Here is a 22,853-nt window from a genome sequence, read left to right on the forward strand (position 1 = left end):
CGGGCATTGGCCTATCTGACGAGTCGCATATAATTATATAAGACACTTTGAACATAGTGTCCTTGATCTCCAGTGGACAGGTGTCTATGTCATTTGTATCATTATAGGTCCATGCACATTGTATGGACGGAGCCTATATGGCGGCATACAGCGTCTATAGGTCCATATTACGGATGTGTAGCCACTCAGTGTGTCAATATATGGTGCCTCCATGGGGCACCATTTTCTCCCCTAGAAGCAATGCTTGCAAATATTGCTTGTAATGGAAAAAAACGGAAACAATTTTTCCTTTCCGTGCGACTCCATGGAGATACACAAAGGCACTTAATGGGCCTTATCGCCATGTTCATGGGGGCTAATTTTTCATTCATAGTTTTTGAACAAGTTTTTTTCTAGCAAACTAAGAAACAATTTAGTGCCAGCAGCTTTTGTAGGCTTTTTCTTCAAGGAAATGTGAAAAAAATATTTTTGGGGTTTTTCAAAAAATTTGAATTTCCCTCACTGACAGGCAGAATGTCACAAAAATAATATAGGAGGAAAAAACTGGGAGAACAGGCTGAAGGAAAAAAATCCGATGTGAATCCCCCACCCTCGGTTTTTCTTGTGCAGCTTTAACAATCTCCCTACCCCCGCAAGCCAGCTGCCTCACTTTCTCTATCTGTTCTCTCTCCCTCCCCCTCCTCCATAACTCAAAAAGCTTGTCAGGCTGGTTCCAGACTGCTGGCGCCAGGCTTCTCTCCAGGAAAAAATAAAGCGAGCTGGAGAGAGAGAAAGGCATGCACAGCAAAATAGCCCCACCGCATGCTCTCCCAGATCAAACCCTCCTTTATCTCTATGGAATTTTCCCTCTGCCTTTGTAACACTGCTGCAGACAGCTGAGATTACTCTAACCCTAATGTAGGAAAGCAGGCCTGCACACAGGCAATGGAAAAAAAATATTTTTAAAGGACAAAGACTATGTAGCGACTATGTGTCTATAAAAATATAGAAAATTAATCGGACTCTTAATGGTCGAAACAATTTTTTTTTTCCCAAAATTTTTATAAAGGCGACAGTAATAGTGAATTGTACTGATGCTAATTATTTTTTACCTGCTTGATATTTTTACTGAATATCCACAACCATAATGTTCAATTCTCCTTAGTCAATTATTATTAACAAGTCCGGCACAAAATTTTGATAACATTTTTTAAAATGTTTTAAAAAATTAGTCATTGTACAGTATATCCTCGTTAAGGTATTGCAGGGTAAATGGTCAAACAGATTTATGAATTAAAATAATATGGTTTTTTTTTGTCCAGAAACAGCTCCACTCTTGTCCGTAGGCTGTGTCGGGTATTGCAGTTCAGCTTTATTAACTTGAGTATGGCTGAGCTGCAATACCAGACCCAGTCTATAGATAAGAGTGGCACTGTTTCTGGGAAAAAAAGCAGAACTTTACGAGGGCTCTTTGATTGTACCATAAAAAAAAAATCATTACATCTATAGACGGACTGTAATTTGGCTGATCGGTCCAAGAATGAATGGATTAACAGTAGGTTTGGCTATTATATCTATATCTAAAAAAATATGTATATTCTGAAGCATGTACCCTTGATTGGATTTGAACCCAGGATCTCAGCGCTCGTCCTGTATACCCTATACTTATGGTTAGTCCTCCTTTTTTTTAGTACTGTGTTATATAGAGGATTGTATTAAGGAGCTAGTGAATGTCACAGAGGAACTAGGAACTGTCCTTGGTAGAGCGAACTCAGGAAAAAATTCTATAGGGGAATAATAATATGGTTTGACTGTAGATTAGTCCACGTAAGCCTGACAGCTCTAAACTAACAACCGGGGTGATGGGAAGGTTTTATTTTCAGCAGAGAATGATCGCTCCAGCGTAGGCTGCCATACAGATCATTACAGCCATTTCATTTTATAGGAGGGTTTGCTTTAAAGAGGCTCTGTCACCACATTATACGTGGCCTATATTGTACATAATGTGATCGGCGCTGTAATGTAGATTACAGCAGTGTTTTTTATTTAGAAAAACGATCATTTTTGACGGAGTTATGACCTATTTTAGCTTTATGCTAATGACTTCTTGTTGTGGAGAGGAGTGTATGACGCTGACTAATCAGCGTCATACACTACTCTCCATTCATTTACTCTGCACATAGTGATCATGCGTTGTTCACTTTGTGCAGTCACATACACACACATTAACGTTACTGAAGTGTCCTGGCAGTAAATAGACATCATGTTCAGCCAGGACGGGATGTCTATTCACAATCCCGACACTTCGGTAACGTTTGTGTGGGACTTACTCACACAGCACATCGAGATCACGTTGTGCTGTTATTTACAGCGAGATCTCGCGAGATCACGCTTGCTTTGCTGTAAGTCCCACACAAACGTTACCGAAGTGTCGGGATTGTGAATAGACATCCCGTCCTGGTTGGACGTGATGTCTATTTACTGCCAAGACACTTCAGTAACGTTAATGTGTGAGTTTGTGACTGCACATAGTGAACAACGCAGGATCACTACGTGCTGATTCAATGAATGGAGAGAAGTGTATGAGGCTGATTGGTCACTGGTCGGCGTCATACACTTCTCTCCACAACGCCCACTTGGTCAAAAGTAAAAACACGTCCCAGTTGTCTGTTAAGAAAGTCATTCGCATAAAGCTAAAATAGGTCATAACTTGGTGAAAATAGAGCGTTTTTCTAAATAAAAAATACTGCTGTAATCTACATTACTGCGCCGATCACATCATGTACAAGATACGGCACTTATAATTTGGTGACAGAGCCTCTTTAAAATGTTGTGCTAAAGATTTAACCGGTTGAGGTGTATGTATGTATGTGTATATGTGTCTGTGTGTGTGTGTGTGTATGTGTGTATATATATATATATATATATATATATATATATATATATATACACGGCACAGGTTTAAGCTTGCTGTCTGAGTGTAATGTCCGTGGCTGCAGGCTGTCCGCTCCAACCTCCCCCTGACAGCCGCAGGCACGAGTCGGCAAGCGCTGGCCCCAGCCTCCTCCTCAGGAGACGCCAGCGCTCGCGTCCACTCAACTCATCCAGATCCCGTAGTGTGCACGCGCATGCTCGTGGATGAACTTTGAGCCGTGAGTACCCTGGACTATAAGAGGGGTCCAGCCCCCTAGTTCTATGCCTGAGCGTTGTTGTGTTCCCTAGTTTGTCTATGTAATGGCCTCCTAGTGTGTTTCCTGTCCCTGCCCCTGTACCTACACCTGTTTCCAGTTCCTGTTCCTAGCAATCCATACTATCCTGGTCGAGCACTATGCTTTGCCAAAGTCGTGCCGTGCTACATCTACGTCTGACCTGCTTCACCTCGCCTGACATCCGCCTGCTACCTAGTCCCAACCGAGCCTGCCCCGCTGCTGTCTGAGCTGCCACAGGTACCTATAGAACTATAGACTCTCACCTGCTCCCTGTTGGCCAGTTGCCTTACCGCCAAGGCGGTACGGCCCAGTGGGTCCACAGACCCTTCTTGACACTGAGTGATTGGGCAGCTGAATGTCGGGTGCCAGGGACCCTGGAGAGAAGATAGAAGCGGTTATCGCTGCTTTTGTCTTTTCCGTACTCCTGTACAAAGCTCTCAATGAGCGCTGTCTATAGAATAGAGGCAATGGCAACACTGCTGCCTCTATTGGTCCTAGTGGTCATGTGACTGATCAAGTGATCGCCGGGTTGTCGGTAGTAGAAGGGTGATGCTGGGTCTAACTAGACCCAGAACAGCCCTAATAGGTGGAATAGTCACTATAACATGGCTGATTTTCCCTGTAATTGGGACTGCTGTGCAGCGCCAGTTACTGTGAAAAAAAAAATGGAATAAAAAAGTTCCTCAAAGGTCTTTTCTGACCTTTTTAAGGGACAGGCCACAACAACAAAGTAAAAACAAAACAAATATAATTGAAATTAAAAAATTACACTAACACCCCCCCCCCCCCAATCATATCCGTAATGCTAGTCCTGACCCAATTACTCTAAAATCGACAATGTAATATATCAAAATTCACAGTAGACAATGACAAATAAAAAGTCAATCTTAGGGTAACTTTATATTATTACCATACAAAAAATGAGCTATAAAGTCTAAAAGCATATTTTTTGCCAATTTTTTTTTTTTTCAAACTTTGAGCCTAAAACAGCAAAAATGATGTGTATAAAATGATAAAAATAAAACACGTAACTAGATCAACAAATAAAAAAGTGATAGCCGTTTAATTAACGCGTGTTAAAAAATAGCTAAACGTTGCCTGGTCCTGCACTAGTTAAAGAGAAACTTGGCATAAAAGTTTAATCACATTGTTGTAGGTTTGGGGTTTCCGAACACAAAAAACCGAGGGTTTCTTTTGCAACGACAGCATGTGGACCCCCTTCCGCCAACATACTTGTAACTTACATCTTCTCATAATTAAAATAAATACTGATTGCAAAAAATATTTTTGCTCTTATTTCTCTGGAAAACGTCCACATTCCCATTTTCCCATGCAGGAAAGTGTAACATCCCTGGTGGTCTAGGGTAGTGAAGGGATTAATGGTCACCACCCTTGTAATCTAGGGCAGAGAATGGGGTTCATTATTACATTCCTGGTGCTCTAGGCTAGGAAAGTGGTTAATGTTAACATTCCTGGTAGTCTAGGGCAGTGACGAAGTTAATGATAACTTCCCTGGTGGGTTACAGCAGTAAAGGGGTTATCGTCAACATCTTTTGTGGGCTATGGCAGTGTAAAGTTAATGATAACATCCCTGGTGGTCTAGGGGAATGAAGTTAATGATAAGATCGCTGGTGGTCTAGGACTTCCCATACTATCAGCCAATCATGTAGCAAATCAGTCAATCGTCGATCTCTGTGATTAGCTGACTGGGATAATGCAGGGTCTGTGTTCTCTATGAGATGTGTGGAGAGTATGAGTAGGGAGAGAGAGAATCAGAATACTTGTTTTAAAAACCCCTGAAGCACGCGTGGGCCCCAACCCCATCTGGGCCCCTAAGCAGCTCAACAGGCTATATGTTCACCCCTGCTTTGGTCCACCAGAGGAAATTGCAGTAAAAAGCCTTAGGGTATGTGCACACGATAGTAGGCATTTACGTCTGAAAAGACAGACTGTTTTCAGGAGAAAACAGCTGCCTCGTTTCAGCCGTAAAAGCTCCTCCTCCTATTATGCGAGGCGTCTGTGACGCTCGTAAATCTTGAGCTGCTCTTCATTGAGCTCAATGAAGAACGGCTCAAATTACGTTGCAAAGAAGTGTCCTGCACTTCTTTGCCGAGGCAGTCAATTTACGCGTCGTCGTTTGACAGCTGTCAAACGACGACGCGTAAATTACAGGTCGTCTGCACAATACGTCGGCAAACCCATTCAAATGAATGGGCAGATGTTTGCCGACGTATTGTAGCCCTATTTTCAGGCGTAAATCGAGGCATAATACGCCTCGTTTACGCGTGAAAATAGGTCGTGTGAACCCAGCCTTACGGTTATTAGTGTAGTAATGCAAAAACATGACAGGTCCTGAGCAGGAGTTGGCCCACTCTACTTTCATCTTTAGATAAGGCTCTGCATCACTGGATCCCATGGGCCCTGTTGAGGCTGGGCTCTGTTATTATTAATGCAAAACCTGGATCCACTGTTCTTCTGGACATTTGTTTGGTTTTAAACAATAGCCAGATAAATCCCATCTTCCCCACTGATTTATGATATTTGATAAGGGTTGGTAAGATGGCTTTTGGTAAGTCACCCTGGAGCAATAGGCCAGTAGAGTGGAGCTGTTCTCTTTTTCCTTGACCTCTACTCCTATCTCTCACCTGCTCTGGTTCCTCATATGGAGCCCCATTTCTCTTTGCTCAAAGTTTGCAGCCCATTTGCATGCTATACATTAGATTGATATGAAAAGTCCCGGCCCCAGGTCAATCAACCCCAGCATTTTTTGGGACCAATACTAGTCATACTAGAAAATTAGAAGATTGTTGTTAATGCCGTTCCCTCAAATTGTAGATTAGTTCACTTGGGTGATGGGAAGGCTCAATATTCAGAATGATCATAACCGCGTATGCAACCCTACAGATTATTACCGTATATGTATCATCTAGTAGGGCTTTAGAGAGTCCTATCACTAAACCTCCAATGCGTTTTTGTATACAAATATAAAAATTGCTCAATTAACCACCAACTGCATAGTCGGAAGCGCACACTGCGTATCTCCATGTACTGAAAACGAGATCATATAATATTTCCACGGAAGTATTCTCTCAAAAACTAAAATTCAAAAATTGTTATTGACATAATGGTCAATGTGAAAAAAGTCTACAAGGTCTTCAAGTCATGTGGACACCTTTAGGACATGGTTCTGAAGCTTCTTGCTAGAGACCCAGACATCCTGCACTGTATATTTTTGTGTAAAGACCCCAGAGATGTTAACTATGGGGATATTTTCTGGCACTGGTAGATTATGTTGGGGGTAAAGGACTAAGTTGATGGAGCCTTGGTCCCGGGGATGGACAGTGACTTCTGCCAGCCGATAAATGCTGCACACATCTTCTTAAAGGGATCTTCCAACTACAGATTCAGGATATTCTATCTCCTACTCGAAGAACGAAGGTCCCGTCATCCCTTGTTGTTATAGTCCAATGCAGCCGATGGCAGATGTAAATAGGGGGAAAGATGATGAGGGTGGCCATTTCTATTCAAGTCTACCAGCATGCTTGCTTGGCTATTTCTCCAAGAACCAAAGACTTGAAAGGAGAGAGCCATACACATTTTTGCAGCTGGCCACCAGACTCTCCAAACACGTTGATAGGGATATGAAATTTCTGTTGAATACCCCTTTGAGTTATTTGGTGCAACTTTCCTAGCTGTTCCATTGCCTTAAGTAAAAAAATTTTTAGGTGGCCTCTTTCCATCGTAAATATATGTTTTGTGAACATTTTGATAACTAGCTGACATAGAAAATAGCTCTTGTCCAGAATGAAAAAAAATCTCTCTGGTGCCACCTATAGGTGACCATTGTGACATTAATATCCGACTCTTTATAGATCCTTGAAACGTGACCGGTTAGAAGAAAAACCAGAGACACCCATCTGTAGACAACACCATTTCAGAGATGAAGCTTTTAATTGTTACAGAATAGGGTTTGGGTTGGCGGAATGAGATGACTTTGACGCAGATTTTGAACTGGCCATACGCTTTAGATATCTGTCTGCCAAATGTTCGTTACGGCCGGCAGCTATTCCCACCTACTCCCCCCATACTCAACTAAGCCGGTCGTGTATGTGTTTTCAATAGGAACAAGGGAGAAAGCCGCTGTCAGACTCCTATGGTGTTGGCTTATCTCCTCGTTGGGGAAGAGTTGGGACACCACCAAACACATTAGATGGTGGGCCGGTCTTCCGAAAAAGGTGCGTAGAGTCAACATACATCCAATGTGAATGGCGTGCTTTAGCCTGGATTCACACGAGCATGTTCGGTCCGTAAGGGAGGGAACGTATTTTGGCCGCAAGTCCCGGACCGAACACACTGCAGGAAGCCGGGCTCCTAGGATCATAGTTATGTACGACGCTAGGAGTCCCTGCCTCTTCGTGGAACTATTGTCCCGTACTGAAAACATGATTACAGTACGGGACAGTAGTTTCATGGAGAGGCAGGGACTCCTAGCGTCGTCCATAACTATGATGCTAGGAGCCCGGCTTCCTGCAGTGTGTTCGGTCCGGGACTTGCGGCCGAAATACGTTCCGTCCTTTACGGACCAAACATGCTCGTGTGAATCCAGCCTTAGAAGGTACTGATTGTCCTTGCGAAGATCCAGCTGGTAAGGAGTCTTGAGGGCAATGCTCCTTGGGTAAAAAGTATGCAAAATTGCTCTCCTCCGGAAGGAAGAAAATAGTTTTTCTAGTGCCTTCTATAGGTAACTTCCCCTGTAAGAGAATATTCGATCCTTTATAGATCCTTGAGACGTGACTTGGTTTAATAGCCAAACCAGAGATACCCCTCTGTAGACCCCCATCTGGTTCTGGTTGATTGAATGAATCAGTGCCTTCCAAGACCAATATTTAGCTGAGATGGCTACAATAATTCCCTCCTGCTCTTATGAATGAGTATTTACCACTAGAATTATACAATCACCAGCAATTTGAAGTCCTTGACTCAACGTATATCTTTTTCTGGATGACAATCAGTATGACCATCGCAGCTCATATGGTTTTCTAGAGGCCTGAAGGGCAAATCCACCTAGTACTGAAGTGAGGTGTATATCACTGCTTAATAGATACGGAGATTTTCTTGGAGTGACAACTTCTGTGGGAACTGCGGTAGTCGCCGTACTGGTTGTCACCCATCTTGAATAAGATTTATTCTACTTTTAGGTGGTCTTATGAAAGAGCGTTCCCCACTATGTTTACAGTGATGTGTCTTCACTGTATCACTACACTTTTTTGTTGTAATTTTTAATTAATTTTTTAATATATGAATTAGAAATGTATTTGGACTTAAGGACTTACCATTGATTAATTGTTTGTATATTCAGTTATTGGAGTACATTTATTGTAAAAAAAATATATATATATATATATATATATATATATATATATATATATATTTATTTATTTTTTTCAATTAAAAAATTGTCTGATCTGGAAAGAACCTTTTTAAGATATATTTGATATTCCATCCTTCTTTAAATGTCTTCTTTTTTGACAGAAAAAACCTTAATTTTTGGGAAATTCAATTTGTTGTGTTGTCCATTGGGTTGGGATAAATATATATGGTTGATAACTCTTTTTAGCTTCCTCCTTTGCTTGGTTGTGCGACTTGTATGTACTAAATACCTCCCACACAATTGATGAATATGGCAGTGTTACAATGAGCTCGAACCTTACCCTTGTCTTAACACGTTCTGCTATTTGACTAAGTGAGCCTGACCCTACCTCTGTTGTGCTGCAATGAATAGGGGCACCAGCTCAGGTTCCTACAAGCCTAAAAGACATACAATGGGAGAGGAAAAAAAAGACTTGTATATAATAAGACTGGAGTAAAGAGCAAACCCAGGTCTGGGACTGACATACTGTGACTCCGGGGGGGGGGAACGTGTCCCTTTAAAACAAAAATCCTCATTAAGTCATACCCTTATGGTCTTTGTTGCTGCTATTAAAGGCCCTTTTACACCGATAATCTACATGTGCTTTGTAGATCAGGGTAGTCAACCACTATACTACATATGGTGCACGTTGATGATGCGCCACCAGCACTTCCACCCGGAGAAGATTGTGACCTGTATACCCAACCAGTTTGGCCTGATTTATGAGAGAGGACAGTGGGAGAATCACAAAAAAAAGTTACTTTTCCTTAAATAAACTCTCCAGTGTCTTCCTTGCACTGTGAAGAAGAGCGATATAGTCAGCCATATTTGCTCCTCTGGGTTCTTTCATTTCTCGATCCACTAAAAGTCGCATGGTGACCATCACATTCTGCCAAGTGGTGATCATTGTATTACTGAGGAGAACCAAACAGGGCCTGCACCAGGTTCGGCTTGACAAACGTAGAGCATGTATACGCAGATCGCCATAGATTCCCCCAAGCCAAATCAGACCTAGCATCTACCCAGGTATTCCTGTTGCTGACCCAAGCCCTGGAGCCGAGACAGAGGTCTCTAGTTCTCCCCAAAATTCATTAAATTCCATAATGAAAATTTAAAGTGAAGTTCCACTATTTAAAGGGGATGTATGAGACTATAAAAACATACCTGCTTTCTTCCAGAAACCGCACTAATCTTGTCCTTAGGCTGTGGTATTGCACCTCTGTCCCATCCATTTAAATCGGGCTTTAGGTGCCATACCACCAGCAGCCCATGGACAAGAGTGGCGCCGTTTCTATTTGTTTACATTAATAAAGCGGAGGTGCTGGTGTTTGCACCTCCAATGTATTATGGTTATATGTTATTTTAGCCTGATACATTGTTATAGCTCAAGGAAAGTGTTTGCACAAGTATGCATCTGCTTCGAGGGGTCCTAGACTTTTTATCATTAGAACTGTCAAGCCATGAACGAATACTAGTAACTGTAATATAAATATAATTTCTATTTGGCATCTTTTATTAGACTACAGAGTAGAGGAGATTTAGTATGGGTGCGCATGGCCGTCGTTACGTTGGATGTTGCCTTGTGCGATACTTTCTGTACACCCCCCCCCCCAGTGCCTAATTATAGCCATACTGGATTTAGCCTAAACATTAGTGCCATACAATGCCAAATATTACTTCCATACAGTTTTTGGAATAACAGTGCTATAATAGCGCTACCACCAACATACACTGCAAAAATAATATACTGCATTGTGCCGCCATACATCACCAACATACTGTGGCCAAATAACCGCTCCATACATAACGTTATCTAATAACCGTGCTATACAATGTCTTACTAATGCTGCTATTCAATAAATATGAGGATTTGTGGCAGTCACAAGCTCTACGTGCCAGGCCACCTATGGCGCCCCCTACAGCAGTGGTAGCTGAGTTGTGGTTATATTTCACGCTGATCTGGAGAGGTGTAATTTCCGTTAAGCATTTTTATGGCTGACAAAGATTGACTCATACGGAAGCATTGAAAGCCCTCTTCTGGCTGCAGGATGTATCTTGCAGCATCTCCCTCCTGAATATAATAAATGACACACTGATATATCAGAAGCTGGGTCAGAATCTCGCATCCTATCTATCATCTATCTATCTATCTATCTATCTATCTATCTATCTATCTATCTATCTATCTATCTATCTATCTATCTATCTATCTATCTATCTATCTATCTATCTATCTATCTATCTATCTATCTATCTATCTATCTATCTATCTATCTTATCTACCGCTGCCGGCTTCACTTGCATACGTCACTTTGACAAGGATGGCTGGGAAGAGATTCAGAGCACCCAAGGGAGAATTTACAATAATTTAGGAACCGGACCCTTATTACAACTCAAAAATATCCACACTGTATAATATACATTGACACTAGGCAGGGTCAGTTAAGCTTGTATCTCCTATAATTTAACCCTTCTACTCTTGTGGTGTTTTCAAATCATGATCCCAGGTGGGCTCCCCCATAATGCCTTGTAGGCTGCCTTCCCACAATGCGGGCACATTACATGCTGGCTTGGCATTAAAGGGGTTGGATTTAACTTGGAGTCCTAGAAGACATTCGAGAGTCCGACACCAATTTTCAGGGTGATCGAGCCACTTTTATTTATTCAGACTGAATAGAATTTTTGACTGTGGGCTCTTGCGAGCAGGGCCCTCACTCCTCTTGTTAGATTAGTTTGTCACTATGTAATGTCTGATTTTGTCCCTCGTATTGTACAGTGCTGCGGAATATGTTGGCGCTATATAAATATAGATTTTTATTACTGGACTTATTTTCTAAAGTTTTTAGTCCTCAGGTGGTACATACCATGTCTCTAGGGGGTATTCACACCGACCTCATACTGTACCTCTAAGGCCACGATCAAATAAATCCAGCACGGTGTTCGATTGGCCTTAGGAGCACCTCTGGTGTTATTTAGTAGGAGTAGGAGATACTTGGCTTAGAAACATTGGGAAACACCGCCAGACCTGGCAGCGCCACCTGTTTACAGCTGGGCCTCTGCTGTCTGTACATATTTGTTTTTGTCTATCATACACTGCAAAAGCAAAAAATTCTTAGGAAGTTTGAAAGGCCACCCTCCTCTTGTAGTGCCCTTGATTAGTTTCACCAACATTGTCACCCAACTTATATCCTTACAGCTGGCAAACTTGTGGGCTAGTACCAGCAGACTACAATTCTTCACATCCCAGGGGCATATCTATAGGAGTTGCAGAGGTAGCAGTCACACCTGGGTTCTGGTGCCTGAGGGGGCCCAAAGCCCCTCTGCCACATTAGAAGAAACCAGTATTATAAATGGCACATGGTAGGTAACAGATTTTGCATTGGGGCCCAGTGGCTTCACATTACTCTGCCCCTTCATCCAATGCCTTAAAACTGTTAGGCCCCATGCACATGACCGTAGACTTCGTCTGTATTACGGACCGTAGAAAGCTTCCGTAAAAAATAGGACATGTCCTATTTTTTTTATTTTACGGACTGTGTTCCGATACCTTATAATGGGAGCACCACCCGCAAATGCAGAGGACTATGGGCATGGTTGTGTGCATGGGGCCTTAGCATTGGGGCTGCGTTCTGCAGTGCTGTGGACCGGAGAACCAGGGATGGTGGAAGACCCCCTACACCGATACTTGGCACTTGGAGGTTCAGCATCACATCCCCATAGCAATGCTGCAGCTTACCAATATGGCCGGTACACCATTGGTGTATGACCGGCTTTACACGGGGACTGGACTATGAGGGATTACATTAAATAGTCAGTCAGCACTCAACTATTTTGCATTATGTTGTGTTTTCAGTTCTTTCTGATGCTCTATACACATTTTATGTGGTCTTGATTTTTCCTTTAGATTGCAGTTTCCACTGTTTTGATCATTTCTTCTGAAAAGCGAGTCATTTTCCATGTGACGCTTTCCTCCTGGAGTATAAAGTCTGTCATATACAGTCAAATTAATAGAATCTGGCATACTCAGGACCAGACTAGTTGATATTTGAATGTACTTTAAAAATATAGGAACATGTGGGATCACGACCATCTTCCAAGGGTATTTTAAAACTTTCTTGCCCTTGACCAAAAAACTTCTACAACTTTAACTGATGTGACCTACAAAATTCCTGATCACAATTTAGTTTTAGACTATTTTGTCTTTAGAGAGCTATAAGGAGTGCACATGCTGTGACCCCTAGATTTAATTTAGTACCACCCCCTATCAAAGAACTACAGCCACTTTTCATTGCATCTTTTGTTATACAGCGAAGGGAGCCAGACCTATCAGGACTCCCTTAAGCAGAAGCCTGGACCCGCCTTTTCCCGAATACATAGCGCTTTCAACACTGGGCCGACCAAGCCCATCTGCCCTCAGTCGAACCCCCAGGCAACAGTCGGTTGACCTAACCGTTCTTAGTGGCCACCCAGGTCAACACCTTACCAGGAAACCTGCTGTACGGTTTATGTTACCCCACTGGCGATGTTATCCTGCCATTGACCAGGTTTATATCTGGCCCATATCCCGCATGCTTGTTAAATATCCCACCTGGGACCAACCCTTTCACAATGCCAAATCCAGTTGCTGTATTATTCCGCCATTACGCTCTTCCTAACCAGGTAAGACAAAGTCTCACCTCCATCCCGCCTAGACAACCTGCCACCACAGGTCACAATACAAGTGCCATTTTGCCTTAATTCCGTATAATGCACCTCACACCCACAACAAGCCTGCTAGGGCATCATTGGATCACCTTATGGCTCCTCACGCCTCCATAAGTTTGTTGCTCTTTGTGCACCATTTGGTTAACCTGTAGATCCATGATGAGATATAGGTTTGCAACCACCATGTTTGGCATGGTTGGGCAGGTCTTTGAATGTGGTACAATTACGTGGATACCAAATCATCCATAGAGACATTTATTATGTGTTGAGTTGCTCTTTAAGAATCATAAAACTAAACGCCACAATGTTCCTGTAGCGTCTAGGGCCGGGGGTCGTCGTCCTGACTTGCCTCTTGACGATCCCGGCCATGGACATCCCTCTTTACGGCGTCAGCTCCCTCCAGGGAGACGCCGGCACTGTCTTCCAGGTTCTCGGACTGATTCCCGCAGGGCGCCCGCGCGTGCACGGCCTTAAAGGGCCAGTACACGTCCAGCTGTCGCTTATCAATTATCAGCCAAAATGGCTGCTGGACTATAATTAGGGGCTCTGCCCACTGGTTCCTTGCCTGAGCGTTGATGTATACCCTAGTTTGTCTTGCTAAAGGTCTCCCAGTGTTTTCCAGTTCCCAGTGTTACCCGTTCCTGCTGCCTGTACCCTGTATCCCGTACTATCGTATCTACAGTGAATGTCAAGTCGTGTCTTCCCGCTGAATCCACGGCGTCACCTGCTGTGAAAGTCAAGTCGTGCTCCTGCTACTGTCTACATTGCCTCAGGTACCCGTTCAGAACTATAGACATTGTTTTGTACCTTGTTGGCCAGCTGCTACGCGGTACGGCCCAGTGGGTCCACACCCCGCGCCGTGACAGTTCACAGCACATTCCCAGAACCCCTATGAAATGCTAATAGGATATCCATGTTTTGAAGCTCTTTGTTTGCTCTGAATATTATGTTGCTTGCTATTTTATTTAGATGCATTGAATAAGCGGTGTTGTTGAGCAAGATGCGATTTCAACATCATCCTCCACTTGCGGTATTCATCCCGCCTGTAACTGAGAGCTAAAGATGTTTATTCAGATAACACACCTTAGGATTATGACTGTGTGTAGACTAGTCAGCAATGTGTATCTCATGACAAACACATATTTCATCACCTAAATCTTACTGAGTAAATCTTCACCTTTCCTCATTCTTCTAGATAAATATACTATAATCTTAATTATTTTTATTCCAAGGGTATCCCAATAAGCACATATGATCCATCTTACTGTCACTATTGGACCCATGAAGGGGTCCATCCTGGGCCCACCGGAGGATTGTGTTGTAGTCTGGCGGGCCAGTTGACCCTGCTCGTCCTCACGGAGGAAGCCTTATGCGAGGCTCCTCCTTTCCATTGGCACCACAGGATTATGAGGGCGCTGTGCCACCCTTCTGTCCTACAATGGATCCAGAGAAAGCTGAACAAATACCCCTGTCCTGGGACCCAGAGTGACAAAATGGAAACCAAGACCATCAGGGAGCTATATATTTTTTTCCGCTTTTGTCTTCTCTTCACTGTATGCCCCTACCGGTACTTAGTTAATCCCCCATGACATTTCTCTTTTTGAAAACTTGAGCTTGTCCAAACTTTTTGTGCGTTAGAGACGGACAACATAAATATCTACAACATATAGTAACAAAAATCATTGAGATGTGGTAGGATGGGTAAGTGAGGGATGAAGAGGTTGAGGTGTTGGAAATCAATGGACAGGAAAGAAGATGAAGTGGTGGAGCACAATATTTGTTGACCAACAATCTTGCAGGTCTAGGAAGGACGGTGTTTCGAGCCTGTTCTTCTGATGGGGACTTTATGACAACAGAGGCTTTTTTTTTTTAATTGATGAAGACGTAGAGTGAGTGATTGTCTCTCATCGACAGGTCGGCGTACCATACTGTATTGTTATCATTGCCAATGTTCTCCAGGACTTACGTTTCTCTTAAGGAAGCTGATTCTTAGGTTATTATTGGTAGCCACAAATGCTGCCATATTGGTACTAATGTGGACATTATTATTCAAGCAGTATTCATCACACTCCATCATACACCAAATATATTAGTAATATTCACTAATGTACTGCCAAGTAATACGGAAACCTAAATACCAATGAATTCGGCATAAATAATATGTGATTAGCAATACTATCCACAGCAGTATAAATAGTATTACAACAGTAGTAATGCAAAATAAAATTAGCATTTGTATATTGGTGTCACATAATACTTTACGTCAGTTTCAGGGGTTATGACCAGTAATATGCACTTAGTATTTGCCCCATCTGCTGTGTTGGTACCATCTTTTCCACATTAACCGAAGTGTTGCTCAGCGGCTCCGATTTCTACATGACGAATGGCTTTTATGGCAGTTTCTAATTGGTCATTTCAAGAGAGTAACTCTAAGCTGTCAGCTTAATGGTCGGATGTTATAAAGCGATGGGAGACATGTATAAAAACTAGTGAACGGGAAAACAATGGTTTTGTCGATAGTAATGAAATGCTTTCAGTATCATAATTACATTGGAAAAAATGACAGCTAGAACTTGATTGGTATTTATGTTCAACACTTATATAATACACATCAATGGAGAAAGTCCATTGCCATATGTGTAATACCTATATAATTATAATGTTCTTATGGATATAGAGTAGAAAAGGCCCCATATCAAAAATAAAGTGTCCTCCCTCTAGTGCTGGTCCATACCCAGACCACATGAAGGGCCCATTTCTTGTCTTCCTACACACTTCCTATTCCTTGTAGGCGGTAAATCCTGTGTGACCCTCTGGACAATTCCCCCTTGTACGTTGCAGCACCTATGGCTCCTAGTTTAGGGACTTCTCTTTGGAAACTAGGATGTGGCTAACCTGGGCTGGGGCTTTCCATCTCTGTGGATCTTACTTTAGTGACCGTAGAGTAGATTACTCTCAGCAACACTGATAGCTTTTTTAGTTCCTGGATCGACCGTCTCTTTTTACCAGGTCCGCACAATCTTGCCTCTCATGGGTGGGGCAAGCTTGGGTGTACCTCATGGGCGGGTCTTCACATTAATCAATAAAGTAACTGTCATAAGCTCCACCTTCTCAAATAAATCACTACTGTAGCCTACCTAACCCATACACCTTCCACCCTTACTGCCTCGTATATTTAATACTAACTATTGATAATCATTGTCTTAAAGATTATTTGCATGAACTATATTTTACTGGTGTCTCTAGACTATTCTTAATGTGAAGAATAGGAATATTCTACCGTTAACGTCTGATATACCGCCATCTGCCGTTTTTTCCCACATAAATACAAATAGCAGGAATAATCCAATAAAAACTAAATAATCATCCATCTAGGGTTCACATTTACATACCTACTGGAGACCCTTCACAGAGAATGTCTAATACCAAGAAATAAATGCCTGGATTCTGTGACATTTACATTTTTAGAGTGGAATATTACATACGTCGTTCTTATATCTAGAGCATAAGATATACATTATTGTGTTTCCTTTTTTATATGTTGGTTGGTGAGATCCTTCTTTAGAATCTCATAATTTCGAGCCATACTCTCCATGTGCCTGTGTAGAACATTAGATTAATATTAAATTAAATATTCAAGGATTTCAATACACGAATATATCAGAAGCATATTCTTGAAACTTCAGGATATTATAATAATGTATTGTGTGTATTGGATCCAGTCGTATCAACACGAAGAGTTTTCGTAGGCTGAGGACCATCATCGAATATGGATATATTTTTACTAGCTCATAAATGTATACTAACATAGAGCTGAGAGCGGGTAAAAATATGGAACTCCTCTTTTATTTTAACTTTTTGCTTACTGGAGTCAAATTAAGAGTGGAAAGTTGTCTTCTTGTTTTCTAGCATCCGATATGCTCTATGTGACGGGCGATATACCTGTTGTATTCGCGAATTACTATTTACTGATTGTCAAATCCGTAATAGGCAGGGCCTATCTCCCAATACACACATTATCTGGAATATATATGGAAATATATGGCAGCCAGAGAAGACCCCTCGAAGTACAGGGAGAATATACAAAGTTCATCCAGATGTTGCACCTGGCTAGATTTAAACATAAGACCCCAGTTGTGCAAGGCAGCATTGCTAAATACTGAGCCACCATCTTTTACTGAATAGCATACCTACCTGCTTTACACTGCAGTACTTCTCATTGGGCTTCCTGCAGCTTCCACTGACTAATAGAAAGTCCGATGTGAGCAGCCTTTCAGTGGCTGTCAATTCCTTTTCCCATTCTGAGCTGAAATCTCCCAGCAGTCCCTGATGGCTCATTGTTTTCAAACTGTCCCATTTTAGTGATTTGCATTCTGGGAAGTGTAATCTTTATGACAGGCGTTGAACTGTAATCTGATTAGGAAATAACCAACTCTCTCACCGAATTATAAGAGTGTAGAGTCACACCCTATATAAAAAATAAAAAAAATTCCCTCTATATTACACTGTTAGGGGTGTGCCTGGCAATAAGCTCGTTGACCGCTTCCAATAACAACTAGCAGAATTGCAAATGCAGCTCTGAAGTATAATACAGGCTTTAACTGAGGATGAGTACAAGTTTAGTAATGTAATGTGTTTACTAAGTGATAACATTTGATGTAGATATGTAAGCTGTGGATACGGCCCTTTTACATGGCAAATGATCGGGCAAACACTCGTTTGTCTTGTTGATCGGCGCTCGTTGTTACGGACAGAATTGGTCGGTGTAAAAGGACCATAAAATCCCTTTTACATGGACCAATTATTGGGCAAACAAGCGTTCACAGAATGCTCGTTCCTGATCATTGCCCTGTGTAAACCTAACTTCTCTCCATTTACTGTCTATATCTCAATACAATGTATTGTTTCCTGTTATCAGCCACGTTCAGCCTGGGAGAGGCTGACTGTAGTATTCTTCAATGGGATTAATGATCTGAAGTCCAGAAAAATATCTGCCCCCATAAACATAATGTTTAGTGCCCGTAAAAGAATGAGTTGAAGCAGAGGTGTAACTTGAAGCTCCTGGGCCTAAATGTGTAATTGGGACCCCCATCTACCATGTGCCCTTTATAATATGTGGCAGAGGGTGTTATGGGCCCCTTAGACACCTGGGCCCATGTGCGACTGCTACACTCTATAGCTATTCCCCAAGAGTAGGAGATACTAGTAGTCTTCACCCTGTTTCTCTTTACCGAGTCCTCAATGTCCAAATCTATTGGATGACCCCCTGCTCACTAGGAACAACCCAATTACTCTTCTTTCGAGCTAACATAAGCAATAGTCGAGCAGCAGCATCTTCGTGGAGTAGATTAGAGACCATTTATGGAACAGTAGCCATACCAACGTTTCGACTCCATTAAGTCTTTCTCAAACCTTGGAGCTGAAAATTTGCTATTAATTTAGTTCAATAAATGGCTTACAATTAAGGGTCCTCATACACGTCCCGACATGAGCCATGTAAAGTCGCACCGATCAAGGAGACAGCTCATTGATTGGCGCTCTTTTGCTCCTTTCTGCTTGGGGATGAGTGATCGTTTCTATGATCGCTCGTCCTCATACATTTCCATCATGTTTACACAGGGAGATGTGCTGCCGACAACGATAATATTTCTTGCAGCATAAACGATACAATCAGCCGATGAGAAAGCGTTTGCTCGTTTATCGACTAGTCGTTATCCTGTTTACACAGAGCAAAGATCAGGAACGAGCGTACACATGAACGCTCGTTTGCCCGATAATTGGACCATTTAGAAGGGCCTTTACTCCAAAAAGATAAAGTTGCATTTCTATTACCTATTTTTAAACCTCGATCATCTCTTCTGTATCCAGTTTGATCAAATTGATGTTCTCCTCGATGGATAAGTTAGAGGACCTGTCACTAGGTCATATAAGTTCAACTGGTTTACTGACCTGCATAGCGCTGTCTCCCTGATTCCAGTGCTTTTGTTTTTTTGTGTTTTTTTATTTCCTGGAGCCACGAGATACAGTTCATTGCTGTGTTGGCTCCCTATATGCTAATTTGCTGTAGTTAGCCATCTGGGCGTGGACTATCCTCATGCTGCCTCGCACTGATTGGTCAGCATCAGAGACAGGAAATCTAGCTCCACCCTGTTGGCTAATTACAGCAAATTAGCATACATGGAGCCAACACAACAGTGGGCCATATCTGTGTAACGGGGGGTTCAGGAAAAAAATATATCGCTGGAATGAAGGAGACAGCGCTATTTAGGTCAGTTGACCAGTTCAACTTATGTGACCTAATGACAGGTTCCCTTTAACTTCAAATAGGTTCACTGGACACTGATCCTTCCAGAAATTTTTTCTCAAGGTAGTTTAGTTCTGATTAACTTATTAAATTAAGCTGCACCATACATAAAAGTGCATTATTCTGAGAATGTTTCTGGAGAATGTAGCAATGGGTAGTCCATGATGGCAAACTGATGTGTTGATTGGCTTTGCATTTGGCAAAGATGTTGTAAGGCCCATTTCACCAGGAAAATCAGAGGTAAGGCAACCTAATTTCCATCAACTACAGTCAGCAGGTCTAATTTCCTTACCTCAAATCAGCATAGCTATGTTTTACTTCACCTTAGATTAATTTCACTGCCCTAGATTTGTATCTAAGTACCTAAGCCAAGGCAGAGTGGCTAGTTGGTGCCCCCTTGGCACCAAGCACCTGAGTAACTTACCCTAGCCCCCCACACACATATACTGGGCCAGTGTCATTGCAAGACAAAAAACCTAAACATGTTTTTGCATGTGGGTGGAAGCCAAATCACCCGAGAGCACCTTCAATAAACATGGCGAATATACGGATTTTCATGCCAATGTTGCCATGACCCCAGTGCTACAACCAGCGAGCCACTGTGTTGCCACACATGCCTTATTACCTATAAAACATATTTATTATGTTTATTAGATATGTGTCTGTATGAGACCTGATACTAATTTTATTTATCATTATATATTGTAGCGGGTACTATGGCATTTCCACTGTTTGACAACCTGGATCTAGATTTGCAATTATATCAGCCCCATTGTGAAAAAGTTATTTCTCTGGTGCCAGCTTATTGCGAAGTGCCTTGCCATGTTCATGTCAGTCCTTTGGCCTTAATGTGAGATTTTGAGCAATCTTATTGGAAACCAATTAATCTATGTGGGTGGAAAACCACGTAAACTTATGGAGAACATGCAAACTCCATGCAAATGTTCAACTGGATGACTTTGAAACCATGGCTCCAGTGCCAACCACTAGACTAGACTAGACTAGATCACCACTCCACCCCCAGGGTGAATGCACAAAATCTTTTTCATACAAAATTGTATGGCGGCACACAGATTCCCTACAGCTCCATACTACAGAGCCATAGGCATTCCCTGTGCCTCCATACAGGACTGTATTATTTAGATATTTTCCCCTAGAAGCAATGTTTCTGGAAAAGAATACCTCTGTAATACAACATCTGATGGGTAGGTACAATATGGCCCCATATACTTCTATGGGTAGCGTATTATGGCTCCGTACATCTCAAAAGTTGAATAGAGCTATAATATACTCATGTCCATAAGCCCCAACTATGCTTAAAATGTGTCCCACTATTCAATGCGTTATGTTAAATTATATTATAACATGTTGGTGATACGTTCAAGAAATATTAACAGCTATTAAGATCAAGATAAATTTAATGTACAAAAAAAGAAATGTTCAAAAATTTGCATAGACAATGATCAGAGGTATAGAGAATCGGCCATAAATGCACAAGGATCTGAAGAGATACGAGCCTATTACTGCCCGTATACCAGAGCAAGTAATAGACCAATATTAAATCTAGCTTGGTAAACACAGAGCTCTATCTGAGTACCATAAAAAAAATGACGACAAGGCTAAAAAAGGGCAAAATAAAAATGAAAAATAAATAAAGTAAGCTATAAAATATTTAAAAAAAAATAAAAAAATAAAAAAAAATATATATATATATATATATATATATATATATATATATATATATATATATATATATTGCTAAAATAAAATAATTATTTTTAAAAAGATAGAGATACGAACAATGACCTAAAACAAAAATATATTACAGGATATAAAAAACAAAAAAAATATAAAATAAATATCTACAAATAAAAACATCATAGTATCAAATTAAATATACTAAACATAGAATAGTTTTTTTTGTAAAATAAAGAAAAAGATATGAAATCGAATAAAAAGAATAATAATAGACTAAATGGAGTTATTATGAGGAGACCTGTCCGGGTAAAGTAGGCAGCATGGGGCTTCATGGAGTCTTGCTCGAAAATAAATACAAAGGCTGTAGCTCTCCAGCACTTGCTAATGGTCGACCTCTCTCTTGTCCTGAATGCATGCCTGTCCCAGTTACATGAGATGGTTGCTATAGCAACTGAGCTCTGACTAATCATTTGCGCAATGACCTTTTTTCCCCCCTGAGAGAGAACGAGGGAGAGAGAGAGAGTGAGATAGAGCAGGAAGGAAAGAGGGAGGCGAAGCGATGGAGGTTACAAATAACAGTTACACTATGACAGAAATATTTCCTGTGGGGAGGGGGGGTGAGCGGAAAAAAAAAGTTCTCGGGGATGAGGCCTGTGATTTTCGCACGCTGTAAATTGCAAGGGCATTTGGAAAGCTGTGTTTACGTGTACGTGTGAGGCTTCAATAGGGATGCAAAGGTTTTTCGTGTTTTTTTAATCATGAAAAAGATTTTAACTAATTTGTCACATGTTGATTATATTAGACTTAAGCCCGTTACACCGGCCGATAGTCGACCGATGCAGCGAGCGCTGGTCAATGAGACATCGTTGATCGGCGCTCGTTTGCTCCTGTCACACGGAGCTATGGATGGGGACGAGCGGTCGTTACTCTGATCCCTCGTCCCGATACATTATTATCATGTCGGCAGCCCGTCTCTCTGTTTACACAGGGAGATGTGCTGCCAACAACGATAATATTTAACTTTTTCAAAACGATACGATCAGCAGATGATCCAGCGTTTTCTCGTTCATCTGCTGATCGCTGCCCTGTTTACACAGGACAATTATCGGCAACGAGCCTTCTATGAACGCTCATCTGCCCGATAATCGCCCAGTGTAAAACCCCCTATAATTTCCTAGAAACTTGCCCCCTATACTGGTTCCTGTGGGGGCTACCTAAAGGTTTAGGCTCTGTTCACATTTGCGCCCGGGTTTCTGTTTAGGACATTGTGCCGGATCCATCGTATAATGAATATCACCAGCACCTGACAAACACCATTGACCTATAATGGGGTTCGTCAGATTTGTAGCGGTGTTCGTCATTTTGATGGCAAAAATAGTATTCCGTGCAGTGATATTTTTGAATCGGCAATGGAGGCTCTGAATAAAGCCTGTCCAATATTTATGGTGGGTGGAATCCAAACCACTTGGAGAAAACCTTCAAGGACCCAGGAAAGACGTGCAATATCTAAGCAGATGTTGCCTATGTCTATCACATGAACTATGCCATC

The 22,853-nt window shown here is 41.7% G+C and overlaps 1 long non-coding RNA gene across 1 annotated transcript in view; it reads left to right on the forward strand.

Annotated features, from left to right (window-relative positions):
• LOC142659258 (uncharacterized) overlaps nt 1-22,853 on the forward strand; it is a 139,047-nt gene that overhangs the window by 24,795 nt on the left and 91,399 nt on the right. The window lies entirely within an intron of this gene.

Source organism: Rhinoderma darwinii, chromosome 8 (assembly GCF_050947455.1).
Source record: "Rhinoderma darwinii isolate aRhiDar2 chromosome 8, aRhiDar2.hap1, whole genome shotgun sequence".
NCBI classification, from domain to species: Eukaryota; Metazoa; Chordata; class Amphibia; order Anura; family Rhinodermatidae; genus Rhinoderma; species Rhinoderma darwinii.